Genomic DNA, 20283 nt, shown 5'->3' on the forward strand with positions numbered 1-20283 from the left:
TGTGTCAGGTGAAGGGTGGAGGTGGGGAAAGCTGAGCTTTGGCCTTGGTACCTGCAACCAGAAGATGCTCCTTCCTAGAATGTAATGGCCAGGCCAGTCCTAGCAACTCATAGGAGAATGCAGACCAGGGCTGTTAGTTAAAGGAAAAGTCTTCAGTAAAGAAGACAAGCTTTCACCTTTAAAGACTTCTATTTCTATTGCACTAATACTAAGATTTTGACTCACGTGAAATCAAGTGTCTCTAGGACAAATGGCTCTTTGCTGGACAACTTCTGAGTTCTCCATTGTTGTCTCTAGTTCAATAAAGAACTCAGATACACAACAGAAGACTCAGGTGTGCCCTAGGTGACCTCCTCAGGTTCCTAACCTATTTCTTTCAACTACTTACTCTCTGTAAAGGCCACCTAATAGAACCAAAGGATTTTTTTAAAGCAAGTGTACTTATTATATTGAATGAGTAGTTCTTTGAACTACTTTATTGTGGGAAATGTTAATAATCAAAAGTTATATAGTATATGCAATAACTGTTTTACAAACTAATAATCTTTCATTTTCCCTCCTTTTGCCTTCCCTTGGCACAGGCTGGAATGCTTTGAATTGTGGGCCCCAAAAGATGGCTTTGAATCCCTAACCTCTAGTACCTGTGAATGTGACCTTGTTTGGAAATAGGGCTTTTTTCTGTTGGAGATAAAGAATTCAAGATGCATTTAGAATGAGCCCTACATGCATTGATTGGTGTCTTGGTAAGAGGAGGGGGACCCTCTTTTATATAGAAAGAGAAAGGTCACATGAAGACAGGCAGACAAGCCAAGGAATAACAAAGGGATCTGAGCATCACTGGCATCTAGACACTGGCAGCTAGACACAGGCAAGGCAAAATTCTCCCCAGAGCCTTCTCAAGGAGCCTTGTCCTGCTGTCACCTTGATTTCTGACTTGGACCTCCAGAACTGTGAAAGAGTAAATTCCTGTTGTGTTAAGCCACCCAGTTTGTGGTAATTTGCTATGACAGACTTGAAAACTAAATACACAGAGGAAGCCTGTAAACCCTCCCAGATCACCAACAATGTTTAATTTAGACCATGCCTCAAAGCTACGTCAGAGAAACAAGGCACTGTAATCAGAATCAAGAATTTTTCATAAATCTAGCATAAGGTAAAAGGCAAAGATTAAGTGATGTTACATAGAGCAAAATGTAGAGAAAAAAAGCAAAAACTGGCAAAATTGCAAATTGGTACAATTATTTAAAGAAACAATCTAGTGTTATCCCGTAAAGCTGAAGAGGTATATGCCCTTTGACAGATACAACCACAGCAAAGGAGAGAGACTTTCACACACTGACATGTACAAGAAAGTTTCTTAAGTATCATTGTTCCTAGTATGCCCAAACTGGAAATAATACAAATATCCATTAATAGGAGAACAATATATGAACAATATATACTGTCACCTTGATTTCTGACTTGATGCTATATACTTATCAAGTGGAATATTATTTTATAGTGAATATTCATAGAATGTATCTACATGCAACAATCTGAATGACTTTTTCAAGTATACTGTTGGACCAAACATATATATATATATATATATATATATATATATATATATATATATAATTTCTTTATAAATATACAATTCCATTTATACAACATCCTGAATTTGGACCTCAAAAGTAAATTTTATTATTTGTAGATAGATGGTTACCTAGTAAAACTATAAAGCAGAGCAAGAATGTGATTACTCTAAAACTCAATCATGTTTAACTGTAAGGGGAAACTAAGTGGCCATGATTGGGGGAACAAACACGGGATGGTGAGGGGCTTTAGTCACATTCTTTTTATTAATCTGGAGAGTGGTTTCATGAATGTTTGTATTTTGCTACACCTCCATTCATTATATTCTCTTTCTTATTCTAAAATATTTTCAATATTCAAAACACCAACATTTTAAAGGGTAAAGGATTTAAAAAATGAAAGAATCAATAGAAGTTTTAGAAGTATAAAATCCTATAATTCACCTTGAAGAAATGTGTGTTTTTGTATGATTTTTTTCACATTATATTTCCTACTCCGGTTTCCAGCCTGTCAGCTTAATTTAGTTAAGGCATTTTCTACTGAAATCCAAGATTCTGGAAAAGAAAAAAAAGAATATAAAGAAAAAGCTCAACAAGTCTCAGCTGTTGCTTCGGGGTCAGGGCTGTGTGGGGAATGTGGTATTGACTTTGCCATGGACGAGCTCCCCCAGGGCTGTTCAGTGGTGACAGATTGGTTGGGGACTGGTGTAGGTATAGGAAGAGGCCCCTAACAGGCAGCTTGTGGTCATTTCCCAAGGCTTTTCACATGGTCTCACTTGTGGCTTGCCCAAGCCCCTCGAGAAAAACCTTACTACTGCTATTTTTCATGTTTGAGATTGTTATGCTGCAGAAAAGTTAAGGGATTTGCCCTGAATCTCAAATTAGGAAAACGATAGGGCCGGCATTGGATACCAGGTTTTCTCCCGTAAATTCCATGACTTTTCATGAAGTTCTATAGGAACCTGGTTGACATCGGCGTAGGTACAGTGGGTGACCCTCATACAGCACTAATCCAGTGGAATCTCTCAAACTCAAGCTGTCACAATGTGGGCTGGTTGCCAGAAAGGTCCACAGAACACAGACACAGCTTAAACCTAATCAGAGCACAACTGAAGACATTTGTTTCTTGTAAGACTTGTACCTCTGGCATAATCAAAAGGCAAAATTAATATGGCTCCTGATGATTTGTACCACTCACCAAAGTCCTCTGTTTATTTTTCACATGGTTGCTATTCCATCTCCCCTCCAAATTCTTGCACACTCCTAGCCAAACCTCAGTTCTCTACAAACTAGAAGCAATGAATCACTTGGTAAATCATTTCAGATAAACAGACATAATCAAATTTCTGTATGGACTGCGTGTTGGGGAAAGTGTGCAGACCCTGTTTCGTATCGCTGCCCTCCATGCCAATAAACAGCCCGTTTATAATATTGCTTCTGCCAAGAAATCCCCCAGGACCTTGAGTGGTTTCAATAGAGGATATATGAAAAGACTGAACAAATATCACTGTATTATCCCCATTCCTGTCCTCAAAGCTTTCGCAAACTTAGCAAGCTATTTTTCATGATCTCCTCAACAAATCGTGGAAGTCTATTGAATCCATTTCCAGTACTGGGATTTGGGGCTTGGGAACTAAAAGGTAAGTTTGCCTCCCTTAAAAGCTCTGATAAAGTAACTTTGAAATTAAACATGGCTAGAATGAAGACAAAATGAAGGTCTCAGTCAGCATCAAGATGGATTTCTGTCTCTTGCTTTTTCCCATTGATTTTCTCACACACAATGCACCTGAGATACAAGCCAATGAATTACCAATTTTGCAGAACAAAACACTCTCCCTTGATCCATGAGAGATACGTTCCAAGACTCCCAGGAGATTCACGAAAGCACAGATAATACCACGCACCCTTTGTATATGAGACAGTTTTCTATGCATACATACCTATGATAAAATTTAACAGTAAAAGATTAATAGGAACTAAATTAAAAACTAAATAAAATAATAAATAGAATAATTATCAAAGTGTTCTATTAAAAGATATGAACGTGGTCTCTCTCGAAAGAGTCAAAACAAAATATTTTCAGATTGTGATTGACTAAAAGTAACAGATATCGCAAGAAGCAAAACTTTGAATAAAGGTAGAGGGCACAGTAGTAAAACTTCATTGTAATCATCAGAATCTGAGGGACAGTGACAAGTCAAAGATGGTATTGTAAAAAAAGATTTCATGGTTGCAATGGTGTTTGCTAATTATCCATTAACTACACGTGCCGCAAGGCGGAACTCTGGCTCCCCACTCTAAAGCAAGTCTGGCCACCTCGATACTTCAAAACAGCATTGAGCTCATCTCCTTTCCGAACCCCCTACTGCCATCCCTGAGAATTACCTCCACAGTAGAGTTGTACACATCCTCCATCACCTTAAACAGCATTTTGTCAGGATCAAAAATTATAAAATGAAATACACAAGCCAATGATTTAGAACATTAGTATCTCCCTTTTGAAGAATTTGGAAGTCCTTCACCTAGAGTTTATTTTTAAAAATCAGAATGGAACATGAGTCCTATTATCAATAAATTGAAAGAGGGCATTGAGTTTATTTTTGAGAGAATTACATAAGAGAGATTTTCAATTTACTCCTGATGCCAGAGACTGGATAGTTTGAAGGTATTTTTAAACTATTTTACATGAACATACCCCATCCATGGTCCCCAGCCAGCCTGGCCTGGGGAGGCAGCTGATCCCTACTTTTCTAAGGAAAAGCCATAGAGAGAATTTTAGTACTAGATTTCCACATGCCTAAGGGATATTACTCCAGCATACAAATAACACTAGTGTTCCTTGCTGTCACTACACATCTGCATGCAAATGACATTGCTTCTTACAGGAGAATGAACAGGAAATAAATAGAAGCAGATCCAGTCTGAATTCTTACACCAATATTTGCAGGAATCATTTAGGTATTTTCTGATCTGATGGAAATCTTTACATGGAATTGGAACCAATGAACCTTAATTCTGAAATCTGTAAAATGGAGATAATAACTGCACTTTCTTCACTGGGTTGCTAAGGAGGTTTAACGAGATCGTATGAACTATTTAATAAGGAGTCAAACACTTAGAATTGCTAAGTAAAAGTTACAATTTATACTTGTATTTACATTAATTCTCAGCTGATGTATTCATTTGCAAATGAAAATTTAAGGCTATTAGGCTGGAATGATAGTAAAAATACTACATATCAGAATATGGTGGTACTATATGCCACAAATCAATTTTTCTTCCATTGTGCCATTTACTAATTTTAGTTCCATTAAGGTCCTATATTTCCATATTTCAGAACAGGAAATAGGCTAATATCCCTGGGGAGTTCATTAAAAATATAGGAAGCAGAAATATTGCTTTATTTCTGTTATACATCTATTGTGCCAAAGATAGTCTTGAACACATCTAGAAACTAGTTTCAACTATTTTAAATGAACATACCTTTGAACGTATTTTTATAATTTTTTGATCCTGACAAAATATTCTTTAAATAGAAGAGCCCTATTCAAATAAATCGCTTTCATTTTTCTTTTCCGTCCCTTTATTTAAAAAAATATTAAAGGTCTATGTGCCAGAGCATGTCATATATGTAGGGCCCCCTGGGGATTCTAATCAGCAGGTGTCACCAGGATCTTTTCCAAGTGGGATGAAATTCATGTGCAAAGAATTTAGTGACTTTTTTTTTTCTGACTAAAGCTTTTCCCAATTAACCATGGAAGAGGTTGATGATTATTTATTGTAGAAAAAAACTGCGTAAAATCTATAAAGTGTTGCTGTTTTCATGGGAAACCTATAGCGATTAAAATGATGTAATGTTTTCTTAAAACAGCAAAGGCACCTAGCTTAGGTAAGACAATGAGTACCCACACGTTAGAATCACCTGGAGTATTCAGAAGCCACTCCTGTTTGGTTGGCAGTTGGGTCTGAACACTGATAAGCTTAAAACACTCTTGAAGTGTTTCTAGTCTTCAGCCATGGTTGACAATAACTTTCACACAAGGTGATTGATGCATAGAATCTAATAAAAATTAATAGTAAGTTTCAATAAGTTTCAGATTCTACTTAAGGAAACTGTACTTTTTAAAATTTATTGACATACTTTAAAAGCTGTTAAATGATGAATTCCGAATTCCTTTGGTCTCACTTCCTCTCCTGTCTCCTTCCTCTGGTAATAAAATGATTGCAGACGAGAGACAAAGATAAATCACACCTTTGGAATAAAAAGTAAAAAAAAAAAAATCAAGAGCCACTTAATGATATGCTTTGTTACAGATAGGTTTAATCCTACGGAAAAGGAATTTCTTCTTCAGAAAGGAAATGTGCTCACCAAGAGTCCAGGCGTATTTCTAGATGCTTGGGGAGTGTGTTAATTGTGAAAACTGAGCATGAGGGATGGATTGTGCTGGCTTTTATTTAAGGCTCTGTTGATGCTCATTGGTTTGGTGATAAAAAGCAAGATCCAGGGTTCTCCCATCAGCTTTATCTTCCTCTTCGCCTTCTCCACTAAGCTCTGCAGAGCTATAACGCAAGCCCGGTTTTGTTACTATACCTTAGGAACCATGCTTGCCTCGCTCATGGCTATGCCAAAAAGCTGGAAGAGTCCCAGTGGAGGGGATCTGATTCCAATTTGGGGATGAAAGTACAATCCCCCCTGCCAGGTTTAAATTGAGAGCATATTACTCATTTTTAGTTAATTTCGCAGCCTGCAGAATAATTTGGCACATGTGTGCTGTATATGTTCTCTCAGCGGCTTCCTCGGGGACCCTGACCTTGATGGGCTAGTTGTAATGATGGGGGTGGGGTTGGGGTTAAACAATGGGAATTGTAGTTAAACACCCTAGTATGTAAGAAAATACATGCATTAAAATTAGAAGCGAAATAATAAAAAATAAGAACAGTGGATTCATAAATGCTTCTTGTCTGAGGCATGTAGAGAAGTGGAATGCCATGATCCTCACGACACATGTGTTGACAAGAGACATGACTATAGTACTCAGTGTGGGAGAAACCGTCCTGTTCGCAGGGAAATTGCACTTTCCCGTGGATTTTGTTTAAATTCAGTTCCTTGCACATAGAATTCTTATATAACCACAATCAAAGTTCCTAAGAAGAAACATATAATATTCACATATGCATTTACAAACGTATTATTATTAAATGAAATTGAATTTGCATTCATTTGAAAAGTGGCAGTAGCTGCAGGTCACCTAAATGTCTACATGTTTTGTAGTCCATGGTCATTTTTTCTTTTGATAGCCAAAAGCAACTTCCAGGTCCCCATCTTAGGTGTCTACAGTATATCTGGACCCTCTCATTGTGTTCTTGAAGATTCCCGAAGATGATGCTTCGCCTGTTTGACTCCGTTCTCCTTTCCCTACTCTATATCTTACCTTTGTGGATGTCATCATTTTGTCTGAATCCATCACTTGAGCATGGACTCAGTTTCTCCCCATCTGCTGCACTGTTACTGATAAAACACTGCTGTGCATGCGATTTGCACTCAAGATCTGGGAGTGAAGAAAGAGCATCACTACACCCCGAACAGGAGGTGACTTAAAATAAATATCGGATACTGCTGTCCAGTCACTGGTTAACATTTCTTACCAAGAGTTGCTGCTCACACTTGCTCACTCCCTCACCCTGTCTTCTCAGGTTCTAGCCTATATAGGATCTGATCTCTTTGACCAGGAATTTTTCCTCCCTTTAAAAACCCCTCCTTCAACTCTGGCCATGTAACACAGCAATCAGGATTTCAAACTACCCAGTCTCTATCAGGAGTAAATTGAAAATATCTCTTTTGTAATTGCATGGAGAAATTATAATCCCTATGCTACTAACCTGTGTTATATGATTAATCTGAATCCCTGCCCTCCCAGAGCAATCTGCCCACACTTCAGTTAACTTGTAACCTACTAGTTTTCCTCCCTCCCATAACCACATCCAAGAACCATTTATTTGTTTTTATTTTGCTTAGTATATACCTTGGAATGCCCCCTACAGCATGCCCCATCCGTGGTCCCCAGCCAGCTAGGCCTGGGAAAGTAGATGATCTCTACTTTAGTGTAACTATTGAATGCGCAGATTTGGCCTTTAACTTGTCAGTTTGGGTGAAAACATTTCCTCCTCTCCACTTTATCCCAAATGTCACTCCTTTTCCTTCTCCTCACCTGTTTTCGGTAGTGAAATTGGTGAACACATTCAGGGAAAGGAGCAGAGAAATACCTGTGGTGAAGTGTCAACTCTCTGGGAAGCATTACAGTTTAATGTGCAATAGAATTTTAAGCCAAGATTGCTTGAAGCAAGGATATCTCTGGCTGTGGGATGCTAATCATCCAAAGCCAGTGGAGGATCTCTCTTTAGGGAAATGGGTCTTCCAACTACAGGAATCATGCCACATAACATGACTCCCTGTGCAATTTTCCATATGTCTTCCCCTTCATAGACTAGCTTATTTTAATAGAGAAATTAAAATGGATGAGATTCAAATAGAGTCATGCCTTTCTCTCTGAATCCAGAGCATTTGTTTAATATCTCAAGCGAGTGATTTTATTCATTGTCCTTCCAAACGATCACAGCCCCGACTTTCTAGTAGGTACTCAGTAGATAGCAAGGGTCCAGATCTTATAAAGCACTAATTGATTTCTGAAGGTTGTAAGTACTCATCTCTATTCCCTGTAAAAATTAACTAAAATGTAATTTGGCTGGTCAGTGTATACACTTGCATTTTGGAATGGTGCCAAGGAAATGTGCGGTGACATGTATGATGTCACAGAGGTTAGGACTGTGAGTCAGAATCAGACCCTTTGAGTGTGCAACTCAGCCCTGATACTCTCCAGGTGCCCCAGAGCAGGTTATTTAATATATCTGGCTTAGTTACATTCTATGTGAAAATGGGAAAATAAAGTACCTGCCTCGTGGGTCTGTTGCAGGAATGAAATGGGGCAATTCCTATTTAATGCTTAGAACAGTTAGTAAGGAATTCAAATGTGACTCCTCATGTCTGTTTTCACAGAGAAATCTTTGCGATAGATGTAAATTGTCGGTGACCATAGTGCTAAATTCGGAAATTACAAAGGAAATTGCAATGAGTCAGCTACACAACTTTAGAACTCCCAGATTCTTTGAAACTACAAAATACAAAGAGAAGGACAAAAGAGGGGCCATTTATAAAGAGACTTCCTTGGAAAGAATCAAGAGCTATAGGTGTTCTAAGTACCTAAAATTCCTCTTGGTGTGGGTGGTTGATTGTGGGTCCTGTTATGATTCAACCCAATGTGTTTTAACTTTGAAGTGGAGAAGGACTTTAGTAGGACTATTTTGAGAGCTTAATATGCTTTGTCTGGGGTTGGAGAACACTGGGAAAGAGGATCTGACCCTGTTTCATCCATCAGAAGGTCTGAATAAGCAAAGATGAGCTCATTGCCTGGGTAACAGAGGCAGGAGCTGCTACTTTGCAGCCCAAAGAGCCTGAATCTGTCAGGGCAAAGAACATAGCAGCATCCCTGTAGGTTAGATGCTGAGTCCTTAGGAAACAGAAAGTTGTCTGGTACTGATACTGTCATGGATGGAAGGCCCAAAGCAATTAAAGCTAGAGGAGAGCATCAAAGTGTTAGAGGAATTCCATGCCTTGACCCAACAGGTGCACCTGTTATGGCAAGAGGGCATGTCCACCCAGGCTCTGCAGTGAGTCTTAGGAAGAATCAAGAACACGTGTTCCAGAAACGTCCCCTGTTTTTGAACAGGCACAGAGGGATATTCAAGGAAGACCTTTCCTCTTCCCTTGTCTCTTACCAACTTTTCCACCATTGTTCTGGCCTCAAAGGTCAGGACTGGCTGGAAATTTGATTGGATGTATTAGTTAAGGCTCTCAACAGAAACAAACTAAAAGGATGTTTGTACACGTAGAAAAAGAAAGATATTTATTTTAAGAAACTCCCTCAGGCGATTTTGAGTCCAAAGATAGCCTTATGGCAGAACTCCTTCTGGAATTGGGACAGGTCAGTCTTTGTTCTCTTAAGGCCCTCAATAGGTTGGATGAAGCTCTCCATGTTAAGGAGGGGAATATATCTTTCTCAAGGCCTAGTGATTTAAATGTTAATCACACTGATGGTTTTGGTTGTTGTTTTTCATTTCTTCCTCGTGTAGTGTTTTGCTCAAAATGCTTTGCAATGCTGGTTTTCTGGCTGCAAATTCTTTTAACTTTTGTTTATCATGAAAGATTTTTATTTCGTTGTCATACCTGAAGCTTAATTTTGCTGGATACAGAATTCTTGGTTGGCATCCATTGTCTTTCAATGTTTGAAATACATTGTGCCATGACCTTCTTGCTTTCAGCGTCTGTGATGAAAAATCCGTTGTTAACCTTATTTTACCCCTAAATGTAATCTGCCTCCTTTCTCTTGTAGCTTTTAATATTTTCTCTTTGTTCTGTATATTGGCTATCTTCATAACAGTGTGTCTTGGCGTTGGTCTACTGTGATTTTGTGTGCTCGGTGTCCTGTATGCATGTTCAATTTGTATATCTGTTTCCTTTTTTATTTCTGGAAAGTTTTCTGTAATTATTTCATTCAGCAGGTTACTCATTCCCTTGGTTTGAATCTCTGTACCTTCTTCTATCCTGATGACTCGTAAGTTTGTTTTTTTTATGTTATCCCATAACTCTTGGATGTTTTTCTAGTGATTTTTTACCAGCCTTTCTGAGTTGGCTAGACTCTTTTCAAGATGATATATTTTGTCTTCATTATCTGACATTCTGGCTTCTACTTGCTCCACTCTGTTAGTGATACTCTCAATTGAGTTTTTAATTTGGTTTATCATTTCCTTCATTTCTAGAATTATTGTTTGATTATTTTTTATAATCTCTATCTCCTGATAAAGATGCTTAACTTCTTCTTTTATCTGTTTATGTAATTCATTCTCAAATTTTTACTCCTCACACTTCAGATGGAGCCCTAATATCCAGAGTATACAAAGAACTCAAAAAATTAGACAATAAGATAACAAATCACCTAATCAACAAAGGGGCCAAGGACCTGAACAGACACTTCTCAGAGGAGGATATACAATCAATCAATAAGTACATGAAAAAATGCTCACCATCTCTAGCAGTCAGAGAAATGCAAATCAAAACCACCCTAAGATACCATCTCACTCCAGTAAGATTGGCAGCCATTATGAAGTCAAATGATAACAAGTGCTGGAGAGGATGTGGAGAAAAGGGTTCACTTGTACATTGCTGGTGGGACTGCAAATTGGTGCGGCCAATTTGGAAAGCAGTATGGAGATTCCTGGGAAAGCTGGGAATGGAACCACCATTTGACCCTGCTATTGCCCTTCTCAGACTATTCCCTGAAGACCTTAAAAGAGCATGCTACAGGGATACTGCCACATGGATGTTAATAGCAGCACAATTCACAATAGCTAGACTGTGGAACCAACCCAGATGCCCTTCAATAGATGAATGGATAAAAAAATGTGGCATTTATACACCATGGAATATTACGCAGCACTAAAAAATGACAAAATCATGGAATTTGCAGGGAAATGGATGGCACTAGAGTAGATTATGCTTAGTGAAGCTAGCCAATCCCTAAAAAACAAATGACAAATGTCTTCTTTGATATAATGAGAGCAACTATGAACAGAGCAGGGAGGAAGAGCAGGAAGAAAAGATTAACATTAAACAGAGACATGAGATGAGAGGGAAAGGGAGATAAAAGGGAAATTGCATGGAAATGAAGGGAGACCCTCATTGCCATACAAAATTACATATAAGAGGTTGTGAGGGGAATGGGAAAATAAACAAGGAGAGAAATGAATTACAGTAGATGGGGTAGAGAGAGAAGATGGGAGGGGAGGGGAGGGGGGATAGTAGGGGATAGGAAAGGTAGCAGAATACAACAATTACTAATAGGGCATTATGTAAAATTGTGGATGTGTAACCGACGTGATTCTGCAATCTGCATTTGGGGTAAAATTGGGAGTTCATAACCCACTTCAATCTAATGTATGAAATATGATATGTCAAGAGCATTGTAATGTTGTGAACAACCAATAAAAAAATGAAAAAAAAAAAGAAATGATGGTGGAATGTGATGGAAATTTTTATCCAAAGTATATGTATGAAGACACAAATTGGTGTGAATGTATACAACCAGAGATATGAAAAAATGTGCTCTATATGTGTACTATGAATTGTAATGCATTCTGCTGTCATATTTAAATGATAAATTAATAAAAAATGAAAAAAAAGAAATGTTAATCACATCTAAAAAGTACTCTTACAGAAACATCTGGAAGCATGTTGGATCATATATCTGAGCTCTGGTCTTACCAAATTGAAGCATAAATTTAACTACCATTGTTGGTATTCAGGGAAGAGGACAGGAGCTACGGGATGAAGAGTGAAACCAAACACACCGAATTCCTACTTTGAGCGTGGAGACCAAGGAAAGAAGGACAGTTGGAGTTATTTTATGCTGGTTATTGTAATTTTTCACATGTGTGAACTAAAGGGGACTTGGGACACCAGGACAGAAATACATGATCCTGCCCTATCAGAAGATACTAACATTTTTAAAAAGGATAGTGGAGTAACAAAAAAGGACAAACAAAACAAGCTTTTTGATTACTCCCTAAATGTTCATGTGCCTGGTACATAGTAAACATTCAATAAATATTCACTATAATTGCTAAGTGCGCATACCCATATGAAAACTTTATGTAAATAGAACATAAATTCTGCACCCTTTTATACATATTCTCTCTTGATGATTGTTGTGGTTTAGACATGAGGTTTCCCCCCAAAAGCTCACGTGTAAGACAATGCAAGAAGTCTTAGAGAAGAAATGATTCGGTTATGAGAGCATTAACCCAATCAGTGGATTAATCCCCTGATGGGATTAATTGAGCAGAGACTGAAGGCTAGCAGGGTGTGGCTGGAGGAGGTGGGTCATTAAGGGCATGCCTTTGGGGTATATATTTTGCACCTGGCAGGTGGAGTGTCTCTCTCTGTTTCCTGGTCATTATGTGAGCTACTTCCCTCCGCCACACTCCTCTGCCATGATATTCAGCCTCACTTCAAGCCCCAAGAAAAGGAGCCAACTGTCCATGGACTGAGACCTCTAAAACTGTGAGCCCCTAAATAAACTTCCTCTTCTACGATCACTCTGGTCAGGTCTTTTAGTCACATCAGCAAAAAAGCTAACCAAAACAATGGTTTCCCATAAATTTGGCTTGACAACCTGAAACAGTGGCATATATTTCACTTAAGTGCTTAATAGGTGGAAAAGAAAAAAAAAACAAGTATTTACTTCCTTACAAAATTAAATGCCAATGCATTATTCCCTATACTTTGCTCCATGGTAGGATGCATGTGAACTGTCAAAGTCAAGGCTACTGACGCTAAGGGCAAACTGTTGCCAATGTTGGTGTTTATCATCATCTATGGGGTGGGGGGGCACTATTGAATCTCCTGTAAACATATAATTAGCTTGCTCTGCTGACACAGGAAGGTGTAATTAATAACTTTTCTTCCTGTTCTTCCTCCTGCTCCTCCTCTCACTATTTATCTTTTTATAATATTCTTACCTATTTTGCCTCTGGATCCTGAAAAGTACACTTTTATATAAAGTGATCTGTCTGAGATATCAGTTAATTAGATCCAAGCCTAGTATTCAACATTACCTTTCAGATATTATTTTCTCGGTCGTGCAAGCAATATTTTAGGAAATGCTTTTAGAATTGGAGGTGAAGATCAATAAGAAGAAAATTGACAAATTTGACACCCAAGTGTAAGGACATAAAAGATTTGTATTAAGACAGAAATTGGATTCATTACAGAAATTAAACCTCCCAGTTAAAGCACTAGTGGGTTTAATTTAGCCATGGGATTCTGGATAATCTTTTAAGAAAGTCTTGTCTTTCGCTTGTTTTATTATGTATTATTCATAAGAGTTAGCACTAGATTATGCAACACTTGACTCAAGTTGTTGTAGAAATTTTTACTTCACTATGTTAAAATTTGTGCTGAAGCCCCTAGATGCAGCTGTTTTTCTTACATAAAAATGAGATGCGTGTTTGAACTCATGGAACCTGTAACCCAGAATGAGTTACTGTGGACTCCCTTTTAAAAATAGAGGTAGATTGGAGATGGCACTGTGTTAAGTCTTACTTTTCAGAGCAGTTATGGGAAGGACTTGGCGACATCCTTTGGCAGCACACTGCATGGTACATAATTTGTGGTTAAGGTTGAAACAGGATTCATGCTGGAAAATCAAGCAGTTTCAGGAGTCCTATTCTCATTCCAACCAAACCACTTTGGAAAGACGATACTGCCAGGTTTTTTTGAAAGTGGTGTAGAAAGAATGTAAGTCTCACCATTGACTTTTCAGTGCTGTATAAATCAAAAGGCTTGCCAACCAGAGGGCAGAATGCCGGAGTCCACAAGGGTGCAGGCAATTGCTCCGGTAAATGGTGAGTCTGGGAAATTGAAGTTGTGATACTGCCCTCATATTAAGCAGCAGGAAGGAGACCATCCTCAGTGCTTCTATTGATTTAAGTGGCTGACACCTTTTGACAACCTGTGACTTTTTGTTAAACCTCCAAAAAGCACTTTGTAATAGAAAACAATTAGTGTTTCTTTTATCAGTTCTCTGGGTGATAAATCAGAATCAATTGATAATTTGAACACTGACTAGGAGCTGTGATAGATATTAATAAAATTGGGTAACAGACTCCTGTAAATGGAGAAATACAGAAAGGAGAACAAACTTCCATTAAAAAAAAAAATAGAAAAAAGAGTGGCCTTAGGAAGAGCCCTGACTAGTGGAGGGAAATGCTCTCTGGGTTCTGTTTCCATTCTGGTGTTCACCGAGCCTGAAGCACACGGCTAACCCTCAGCTCCAGCCTTGTCATTTTCTTTGCAGATTTGAACATCATTTTAATCACAGTTTCTAAGGTGCTTTCTTCTTTGGGAGGGAGAGATCCTCAACTTTAGAATCTCCAAAAGCTATTGAAAGGCAGTTCTTAGGGACACTCCAAGATAACAGAAAGTAGTAAAAGTGATAGCAACACTCTCTCCTTGCCTTGCAGCAGGCATAGGACTTTCCAAGAAAGTGACAGGGAAAGTGACACCTGGGATCCAATAGGAGGACCTCTGTGGATAAATAGGACATGCTTCCCCATGAGACTTCTGTCTGCCCTCCCAAAGAAAAGAACCAAGCCAGCCCGCATCTCCTGCCAGTGGGATCGGCAGCTATGACACCCTGGTTTGGGGACAGGGCAAAGCAAGGACATGGCAGTATTTCCAGGCACAGTGATATGGTAAAGATACTGCAGGTCACCTTTATTCTCTGCCTCCACTTGCCATGTTTCCCTGTGGGAAATATCAGTTAGACTTATGGTGATTTTTTACAAAACCACTTATCATTTTGCTCTCAAATAGCAAGAGAATATTAACATTTTTATCATATGTGATATCTGAAGATGCAGGGCCCTGTTAATTTTAATTGGGCTTCTGATTAGGACAGAGGATGCTGCACTGCTATAGTAATTTTTTTTCTTTGCTATAGTGGTTTTTTGAGGGCTTGTTTGAGCACATGAAACCAGCAGCAATCACTGTGAACACATTTCTTATAGAAATGATAAATAAACATGGAATGAGACTTTGGGGCCAAACTGGAGTTGGTATCATTTAATTTCTTCTTGTGTTTTTGGCCAACTAAATGGATGGGTGCCTGGGGTAATTAAACTCACTTTGATAATTAGGCACCTAGGATTCTTAAATTCCTAATGTTAGTGAATATTTCCCAAGAATGGTCCCCCTATCTGAAGTGCTGCCAAATGATGTTTTTTTTTTTTCTTTTTTTAAAAAAAATCCAAACAAATCACAGAAGCTAGAAACAGGATTTGATTTTGTTGCACTTTTGTTTTCAAGTCTGAGTGGGATGATGAAAGTTGAATATAAACCATATTGTGTTATAAATTAAATCTAGTTGAACTTCTCCCTTGGAACTTAGAAGACCATATAGACCAGGACACAAAGGAATACACAGGATGATGGTGGGAGATTCTGCCTTCACACTGCTTGCAAGTGTACAACTCATGAACACTACTTATATTTACTAAGAATTTGAGGCTAAGGCAGGCAAAGGTCCTGGACCATCCTGGAGGTGTGCTGTCCATAAGAAGTGTACAAGAGCAAGGTCCTGCTCTTCTTATTCCACCAGGAGATAAGCCATACCAAGCATTCTTATCTGAAAACTATGCTGTCATTTTTTCTTAAGATCTTTTTACCACCTTTATAATTTGGTCTGCAGGCTTTTAGGACAAACTAGTAAACCAAAACAAACTTCGAACACTCACTATAAACATTGAGTACTGATGATACCATTCTATGGCATGCCTTATCTATAGTTATTTATTTCAAGTATTCAAATGTTTATTTCAGTATTCAAATATTTCAGTATTCAAATTTTTATTTCCCACATTCAGCAAACCCTTACATAATCCTCTTTAGATGGGGAAGGAGAAGCCAAGTCAGGGAATTATCTTTTCTTGAACATCCTGCTATAATTTGAACATTTATATCTTCTCACAACTTATAAACTGAACACCTAATTACCAGTGTGATGGAATTATGTAGAATCTTTGAAAGGTGATGAGATCCTAAAGGTGAGAACCCTTATGAATGGAATTAGTGCACTGATAAGAAAAGGTCTCAGAGATCTGATAGCACCTTGATCTTGGATTTTTTAGCCTCCAAAACAGTGAGAAATAGGTTTTTGGTTTTTTGCAAATCACCCAATTTTTTTGTTGTTGTAAGGCAGCCTGAATGAACTCCCCCCACCCCAAATGAAACCCTTTATGTCACAGATCTATGCTAGGTCTCCACATATCATGAAACCATCACCAAAAAGCTCTGACACTGATGGATAGAATCTGCATTTCTACTACACAAAACCATGTAGGACATTAGAACTAATCCAATCTATTCTACAGTGTACCCACTCACGTGTGAATTGAAAATCCCCACCCCACCCCAGTCACTAGGGTTGAACCTAGTTCTGTCATTTCAACATCATTTTGAAATAATCTTCTGAGACTTGATAATATTCCATCCATAAAATGTGGTTAATAACCCCACAAAGCAAGGAAAACTAAGCTGGATGACATGAAAAAAGGCCATAATACAACTCCTGGTATTTAATAAATGCCAGTGTCTCCCTTTCTTTTCTGTTTTCTTATAAGAGTAAAAAAAAATGTTCTTCTTGATTACATGCACAAATTTGGTTCTAACTCAGTTTTAATTGCACTATTTTATATAAGTAAAATGGAGTGGATGTGATGAGTCATCAGGATATACATAGCAGACATGGGTTTTAGGTTTTTCAAATAAGGTGATCCTTCCCCACATATAGAGACATTTTGTTCCAACCATTTTGAGCATGTCTTCCCCAAAAAGTGTGTTTCTTCAAAACTCATAGAATACTTACGTTCACACACCATCAACCAGTACCTTCCTATGGGACTGTATTAGATGAAAGGAAGCCTGGAAGGTGTAGTTTTACTTAAAATGTCTTGTGTCAGCTAAAAGTCAGGATCTATGCCTGCTAAAGAAGGACCTATTGGTTGTCATTTGGTATTTGCCACAAGAAGACATTACAAAATTTAAGATGAAAGGTGATGGTGACTTTGATTCTAGGTGTATTTTGAAAGTAGAGGCAAATTAATTTTTTGATTCACTGAATGTAAGATGTGAGAAAAAAAAATCAAGGAAGACTTTGTGATTTGGACAAAATAACAGATTTGACTTGACAGTTGGAGAAGGGTTTGTGGTCAGCTGGAGTGGGAATTCAGTTTGGAGACCTTAGGAGAATACCTACTACATGTAGCAGGAGACTCTTCATGGAGACAGGAAATGTGCAGGTCTGAAGTTCAGAGGGAAGGTTTTGATTGGAAATATGAGATGGGGATTATCAAACAAAAGAAGAAAAGAACCTCGATGTTGGAATGCGGGGAGCGCCAATGTGTAGGGATCTCAAGAATGGAGGAGCCAACAAGACACACAGAGGAGTGATTAATGAGACTTTTAAGAAGTGAGAGTGGTGAATTATTGGGAAGATGTGTGGAAATTCTCTTGTGATCACTTTTCCTTTTTAAGTGGGGTAATAAGCAAGGCATCAGCTGACAGGAGGTGGGGGAGGATATTTTGTGCAGGTTTCAGAATACAGAAATAGTTGAACTGTATACCTGTTCTTGAGTACTGTGGTGGTATTCCATTGTTTGAATCTAAAATGCTCCCCAAATGCCCAAAGGTTTGGTCCCCAGTGTAGTATTACTTAAAATGTCTTGTGTTTTGGACACTGGAAAACAAGGGAGGCTTTAAAAGGCAGGGACCAGTGAGAGGTCTTAAGGCCATTGAGGGCAAATTTGTAAAGGGGATAATGAGACCCAGTCCCCTTTATCTTCTTCTCTTTTGCATCCTGGCCAAAAAAGATGAGTGGTTTTGCTCTGCCATGAGCTCCTACCATGTGCTGCTACAGGCCTGAAGCAATATGATCAACTGACTTGGGACTGAAAACTTAAAACTATGAGGCAAAATAAATCTCTTCTCTTTATAACTTCATTATCTCAGGTATTTGTTGCATTAAGGAAAAGCAGACTCACATGTGGTGGTATGGTAACTAAAGCCTTGGAAATAAGGGAGCCTGCAGAGGAAGGAGAAGCAATTTGTGGAAGTTCTGGTGTGTGTGTGTGTGTGTGTGTGTGTGTGTGTGTGTGTGTGTGTGTGTGTTGGAGACAGGGTCTTGCTAGCTACAGTAGAGCTCTTGATGCTCCTGCCTCAGTGTTCCAAGTGCCTGGAAGTTTAGGCATGCACCACTACAGTTGGGAACATTCTTACGTTTGGAGGAAGAAGAAGAGCAAGAAACAATGAGTGGAACAGACAGGTCAAAGACACAATCAAAGATATTAGGTAAGAAAACAAATTATGTAAGAGTATGAATTGGGGAGTTGTATGAATTGGAATGTTCAAATTCCACAACCATGTACTTCTATCACTGCTAAGTTGACTTTCCCCATTTGTAAAATGGGAGTAATAATGGTACCTGCCTCACAGCACTATTGTGAGGATTGTATATGCTAATGTTTATAAAGTACATAGAAAAATACTGGCTCATAATAAGCTAGTCACCAAAATCAGAATTAATGCAGAGAGGGAGTTGCCAAAAGGCCATGATAAACAAGCAAACCAAAATATGGGGAGAGATGGGGGACTGCAGGGGCCTGATCATTTGCTTACCTGTGACGGACACTGTCAGATATGATATAATGTAGTAAGAAGACACGGCTGAAATGTCTTATGAAGTACTAGAGGCTGAGTGTGAGCAAGCATGAAAGTGCAAAACCTTTGGGTGCTACAGATATAGGAGTGCTTGCACATGCACACTGGTGGTGGTCACAGGGAAGATTTGGGAGAAAGGAAAGAGCAGCCACTGCCCAAGCTGCACCCAGTCCTACCAGCTCTTACTCTGCTACAGAAGGAAAGGCTTAATCTGTGGGAGAAAGAGCAACAAAAGCTGCCACCATCAGGCATTGGTAGAAATCCTCTGAATCTAGAGGCAGCATAATAGAAAAAGGAAAAAGAAGCAGCAGCACCCTTCCTTTGGGGTATAGGATAGGTGCTGGGTCCATCTGGAGCTCCTCAGTATTGGAGAAGAGGCAGAACACTTGTCCCATGTCCACCAACAAGTGCTCTTTCCCCACCACCAGTAAAAGTAACCACGCAATACAGTAGGGACAGCTGCAGGAGAAGAGCCCTATCAGGAGCAAGGCAAAGAGAGACTAAAGCCAAGGAAGGAACACACATTGCAAAAAAGAACCCCATCGAATCAGCCTGCACTGTCACCATAGGTATGGTGAGGGATTTTAAGCCTGAGGTGCCCTGGGGGAATCATAGAGCAACAAACCCCAAATTCAATTTCACTCCTGTGTAGATGAAAACAGAATGAATGCCCTGCTTCAGGTCTAGCTGAAGAAAAGTCATGCTCATCTTCAGTCATCAAAAATATTTGCCTCAGTGTCTATTGACTTACAAAAAACATCTGATTAAAAAAAATATTAGCCATGTGACTCCCCCATACACACTTATACATCCTGCAGAGGCAAGGAAATAATCACAAGCAGACGGTCTATGCCACATAGATGAAAGTGTCTGTTGAACAGACAGTTAAAAATAATTATGCTTAATAGATTATCAGCTCCAATAGGCCAAAGGCAACAGCATGAAAGATCCGATTAACTTGACAGAGTGATGGAAAGAAGCTCTAACAATCAAATAGATATGCTGGAAGGAACAAACCATAGCGGATCTAAAGCCTTCAACAGGTTCATCAGAAGAGTCAACACAGCCAAAGAAAGAATTTGAGAACATGATGACAGGTTGGTGGAAATAATAAAACTGAACCAGGAAAGAAAAAAGAAAAGAGTGAATAAAAGACAAAAGACCCAACAGTGTGGAATAATTTCAAACAGAGTAACATGTGTAATTGAAATCCTGAAAGGAGAAAATGGGAGAGAAGCACTATTTGAAGAAATATTTGTACAAAATTAGAGACAGATATGGAACCACAGTTTTAGGAAGATCATGAAACAACCAACAGAATAA

Source organism: Urocitellus parryii, chromosome 1 (assembly GCF_045843805.1).
Source record: "Urocitellus parryii isolate mUroPar1 chromosome 1, mUroPar1.hap1, whole genome shotgun sequence".
Classification (NCBI taxonomy): domain Eukaryota; kingdom Metazoa; phylum Chordata; class Mammalia; order Rodentia; family Sciuridae; genus Urocitellus; species Urocitellus parryii.